The sequence below is a fragment of the Triticum urartu genome, chromosome 6 (genome assembly GCF_003073215.2).
Source record: "Triticum urartu cultivar G1812 chromosome 6, Tu2.1, whole genome shotgun sequence".
Classification (NCBI taxonomy): Eukaryota; Viridiplantae; Streptophyta; class Magnoliopsida; order Poales; family Poaceae; genus Triticum; species Triticum urartu.
The window spans coordinates 361,703,594-361,709,477 of NC_053027.1; the positions used below are offsets into that span (position 1 = coordinate 361,703,594).

A 5,884-nucleotide genomic window follows, 5' to 3' on the forward strand; every position below is an offset into this window, starting at 1 on the left:
TTTGTCACTCTGATTGTCGGAGAGGTATCTTTGGGCCCACTCGGTAATGCACATCACTATAAAGCCTTGCAAGCATTGTTACTAATGAGTTAGTTATGGGATGATGCATTACAGAACAAGTAAAGAGACGTGCCAGTAACTAGATTGAACTAGGTATTGAGATACCGACGGTCGAATCTCCGGCAAGTAACATACCGATGACAAAGGGAACAACGTATGCTGTTATGCGGTTTGACCAATAAAGATCTTTGTAGAATATGTAGGAGGCAATATGAATTTCCAGGTTCCTCTATTGGTTATTGACCGGAGACGTGTCTCGGTCATGTCTACATAGTTCTCGAACCCGTAGGGTCCGCACGCTTAAAGTTCGGTGACGATTGGTATTATGAGTTTTTGTGTTTTGATGTACCGAAGGTAGTTCGGAGTCCCGGATATGATGATGGACATGACGAGGTGTCTCGAAATGGCCGAGACGTAAAGATCGATACATTAGACGACTATATTCGGACACCGGAAGTGTTCCGGGTGATTACGGAGAAAACCGGAGTGCCGGAGGGTCACCGGAACCCCCCAGGAGAAATAATGGGCCTTATGGGCCTTAGTGGAGAGAGCGAGGGCTGTCCCAGGGCAGGCCGCGCACCCCTCCCCCTCTGGTCCGAATTGGACTAGGAGACGGGGGGCGGCGCCCTCCTTTCCTTCTCCCTCTCCCCCTTCCTTTCCCCCTCCTTGGAGTAGGAAAGAGGGGAGTCCTACTCCTACTAGGACTCCTCCTCCTCCTGGCGCGCCATAGAGGGCCGGCCGGCCTCCCCCCTTGCTCCTTTATATACGGGGTCAGGGGGCACCTCTAGACACACAAGTTAGTCATTGATCCCTTAGCTGTGTGCGGTGCCCCCCTCCACCATAATCCACCTCGATCATATCGTAGCGGTGTTTAGGCGAAGCCCTGCGTCGGTAGCAGCATCATCACCGTCAACACGCCGTCGTGCTGACGGAACACTCCGATGAAGCTCTGCTGGATCAGAGTTAGTGGGACGTCATCGAGCTGAACGTGTGCCGAACTCGGAGGTGCCATGCGTTAGGTACTTGGATCAGTCGGATCGTGAAGACGTTCGACTACACCAACCGCGTTCTCATAACACTTCCGCTTACGGTCTACGAGGGTACGTGGACAATACTCTTCCCTCTCGTTGCTATGCATCACCATGATCTTGCGTGTGCGTAGGGAAATTTTTGAAATTACTATGTTCCCCAACAGTGCGGGCCTCCACATCCGCCTCCCTCCTCCTTGCAGCGGTGGCGGAGTGGGTGATGATCCCGGCGGTCGAGGGTGGGCTGGCGGCCATGGCGTCCGACAATGGAGTGGTGGCCATGACGGTCACCTCCCGCCTTCGGGCCGTGGCGGCGGAGTGGGTGATGGCTGACAGTTGGGTGGCGGCCACGGCGGCCACCTCCTGCCTTCGGGCCGCGGTGGCGGAGCGGGCGATGGCCCTGGCTTTCGACGGTGGTGTTGCAGCATTGGCGGGCAACAGCTGCCGATGTGCAGCGGGGGTGGAGCATGTGGTGGGTGTTCCCCGCACACCCAACAAGGACGCCACGCGCACTACACTACGCCGGGGACTGAGCCGCCGCCACGGTGTAGCCTCCCAGCTAGAGCTGTCCTCTGATGATGGCGGAGTGGCTGAGCGGCGACGACCGACCGGTGTCATTGGCGATTGTGGGAGAAGCAGATGAGATAAGCTACAAGGAGGGAGGGGAAAATGCAACGCGGGACTAGCCGACCGTGAGGGTTTATATATAGCAGGCCGGTAAAGTATTGGGATTTTGGGGGAATTCACCGAGTCGGGCAGGAAGCTTGCGCGGGAACCTGCGAGGTTGCGCGGGAACACGCTCACCGACGATTCATTGGCGCCACTTCGAGCCACCGTTTGGCCAAAAGAACGCCCCCGCACGCTACGCAAGCTTGCGCTGTAAGCCGTTTGTGGCAGCGGGGTGACAAGACGTGCGAGAGGAGGACGAAAGGACACGTACACATACGGTTAATACAAAAAAACATTTGCGATTTAATTACCTACTATACCCCCATCCTGGTTTATATGTAGGATTTAACTAATAAAATACGAATGCATGTCGCCAAAGATTATATCATTGGATTCATATTTGAACATAGTTTCCAGTTATACAATTTTTGTAACATGCATTAACACTTTTTTGGTTAAATTCAAGGTTATATACCAGCAAGTGTTTTCCGGCAACACACATGGCTTATTCCATCACAAACAACTCAGACGGATCAACTGTAGGCCATGTATCACACACGCAACTCTAATCTGATTCGTGCTTGATGTCTCCGACATCGCTCGGACAATTCGTCTTATTTGCCATGTATCACTGTGCGGCCTCTGCCCGCGTCCCTTGGCAAGCTCTGCTCGCTTCCATCGGCGCGCTCGGTTTGTGGACAGCTTTTCCTTGCATGTTCAACTACTATATGCATATATATATATATATATATATATATATATATATATATATATGGTTGCCTGCCATTGAGGCGACCGCGGAGCGCTCTGCTCGCGTCCCTCCGCGCGCGCTCTGCCAACGGTTGGGCATACACACGATCACATCGGGAGCCCCATATGCATGCTGTTGCACCGCGCGCATTGCCACACGATGCAGTTACGTGCCGCACGATTGAGTTATGCGCTGCAAATTAGAACTGCCATCAGGGCCTGCCGATATTCCTGGCCGTCCGGTTTCCCCTTTAATTCCTGCGGCCATTATGACCTTAGTCTCTTCAACCTTTCGATCGCGCCCCACAACACAAGAAGCACACCCATGACGACACATAGAGAGGGGATGTCTAGCGGCGCTCCAATGGAGTTCGGCGAGCATAGAGTGGAGACCCGCGCGAGGGAGACGGATCTCTCAGTGGTGTACACCATCGACCCGGCCGTGGTGGACGACTACATCAACAACATTGAGAAGTTGCTTGCTCGAGACAAGTACAAGGTGATCAGCATCGACCTCTAGTACACCGCCGGTCGTCCCGGCATAGATCAGAATGTTCTCATTGCCTAGTTGTGCATGCGCCATCATGTCCTCATCTACCACTATTACATGGCCATAGAGCCTTGCGACCGTTTCAACAGGTTTGTTAACAACACCGAGTACAAGTTCGCCACGGTGGAAACCACCGACGGTGTAAAATCACTCAGTTTTACGGGCTTGGCCTACAAAAACCGTGTCGAAATCCGTGACCACTACAGGGTCTCGGGCAGCACAAAGGACTCCCTAGTCGAACTCGCCTCGGCCATCATCGACCCCTACTACGAAAAGATGAAGCAAGATGCCCAGAGAACAAGTCCCGTTTCCTGGCACAGGGCCTGGATGCGGCAACTGGTTGTACCTCACCTTAGGTTCACGACCAAGAGCGTGTACACATGCTACGAGATGCACAGGCGGATCGTTGACATGAGGAAGTGCCTCCTTACCCAAATCGACGAGCCTGGATCGAGCCACAAGCAGAGCAAGCGTCACAAGAAGTTGATGATGATTAGATGATCATTTATGCTAGTTAATCATGCATGTAATATATAGTTTACTTTATTGGTGTGTGGAAATGTCATGTGTGTAGTAGCCACCTATGTAATTATGCATGTAATAGTTTACTTTGGAGTGTGCAAATGCCATGGTTGTAGTAGCCACCTATGTAAATGGATGTTTAATTTGGTTATGCAACCATGTCTTTATAAGTGTGTGTAGAGTGATACCATTCTAATCTCAGGATTAGAATAACTATTTGGATCACAACGCGCCCTATATAGCTACGATTCCATGTTCCTGAGATCTCGTAGAGGAAGAAGAAACAACAAGCCGTCCCCCACCCCCGCACATATCACTCTCCCCACCCCTCGATCCCTACCCACCCGTCGCCCCCAGGAACCCCCCAACCACCCCCCCGCGCCGCCCTCCTCTGACCTCCCGTGTCGCCGCTGCCGCCCCTGAACCGGCGCACGGCCGCCGCCCCTGGCCCCGTGCGCCGCGGCTGCCGATCCGCCCGACACCCTGACCTCCCACCCTACACCCGCCATCCCGCAAGTATCCTGCGGGGAGGCGCCCCAACCCACCCCTCCGGCGCCAGCCCCGGCCACGTTCTGGCTCCGGTGAAGCGCGCCGCGGTACACCAGGATCCCGCACCACAGCCATCTCCCTCCCTCCCCTGGTTCGACCACGGTGGTGTTCTCCCCTTGTTTCAACCACTGCACTGCCCCGCCCCTGGGATACATCTGCCGCCGTCCCTGGATCCGCCCGCTGCGATGACCGCACTGCCACCCCACTGTCCTCCGGCACCACCAACGTTCCCCAGGCACATTGGATCCCCGCCACCGCGCCCACACCCGCACCGTGAGATCCCCGCCCCGCCACGTGGCTGAGATCCTCCAACCGCCGCCCAAGCCCGACGCCATCAGCCTGCCACCGCGAAGCCGAGTGCCTCCCCTCCCTGATACGGCGCAGTTCCCCATTCTACCTTCTTCCCCATCTGAAGGAGATGAACTTCATGTGCCCACGGCGTTAGCCGTCCCTTACCCGTTCAAGTACATTGGGGTTGGAATTTTTACTCTTGTCCTCTACTCTGTTCAAGTTCAAGTTTGTTGGGTGAGCATAATTTCCTCCTCTGTTCAGGCAAGCACATATCACCAGTATCGCTGACCTTTGATCGACCGTCTATTACTTGCTCTCTTCGCAAAGGCGCTATGGCTGCTGGTTCTCTTCAACAGTCTGTTCAACCAGGAGAATGGGAGAGAGAGGATGGGCAACGACAGCTGCTCCTGGGTTCTCGCATGCAGACGCAGTTCTGCTGCTGTTGATGCATGCACTCTCTCTTGCTAGTGGTGCTGCCCCATGCTATTGTTCCCTGCTACTAATAATGGTGTTACTGTTGCTTCCAACCTTCCTCTCAATATTTTGCTACTTGTGCTGCTAGTACAAGCTGACGCTTTCTTTTTTACGTTCCTCTCTCTCATTGAGTGCACAAGAAAAATATATATGATTCTGATTGGATTTCTGTAGAAATATACCCCCTTTTAATTATGTTCTAATCTCATACACAGAAACATCGGTGCATGACTTTGTGTGGTTTTTGTATTGAGTTTGTATGAGTTTGGTTAGTAGTTTGTGCAAGGCACGGGAAGTGGCATGCGGGGATTTCTCCCTGCCCGCGGCCGACGGAGTCGTTCTCCGCCGCCGTCCTCCGAGGCGACCCTGTCGGATACCGCTTAACCAATTGACAACTTCCTTCATCTTCCCCACGCCCGGCATCATGCGATGCCGCTTCCTGGACTTTAAAAAGAATAGACAACAATTTGTGTTTATAGAAGAATGATTTTTTTTTAAAAACAAGGAGGTTCAAATTTAAAAAGGCGAGCAGTTCGATGCTAATAAAATAATCCGATTTTTCTTGTGTCTAAATAAACAAGAATAAAATATTAAATAATCAAGAAAATTAAAACTATAGAGCAGATCAAAAGTTTATACAAAAAGCACATTCCCATTTCTAGAAACACAAAGAAGTTCAAATTAAATTAATGGAGTGGTTCATGTGTTTGTTATAAAACTCGGATTTTCACCATTACTAGAGAATAAAAATCAAGAAGTCCAATTTAAAGCAACGGGGTTGTCCGATGTTTATAAAAATACTCGTATTTTCCCCGTCATTAAAGAATAAAAACCAAGAAGTTTGAACGAAAATAGGAGAGCCGTTCAATGTTTATAAAAGGGCTTAGATTTCCATGTTAAAAAGAAAAAAAGGAGCTTCAAATTAAGATAACACAAGCGCAAAGGAGGAAGTTAAAAAACAACAAAACGATAAGTTCAAAAAAATGGAAAT

The 5,884-nt window shown here is 51.5% G+C and overlaps 1 long non-coding RNA gene across 1 annotated transcript; it reads left to right on the plus strand.

Moving 5' to 3' along the window:
* The first annotated feature begins 3,912 nt into the window (after positions 1-3,912).
* LOC125517533 lies at positions 3,913-5,138 on the plus strand. Its single transcript, XR_007287669.1, has 2 exons — positions 3,913-4,602; positions 4,681-5,138. It is a non-coding gene; the product is annotated as an uncharacterized LOC125517533 (long non-coding RNA).
* Positions 5,139-5,884: the final 746 nt, after the last annotated feature.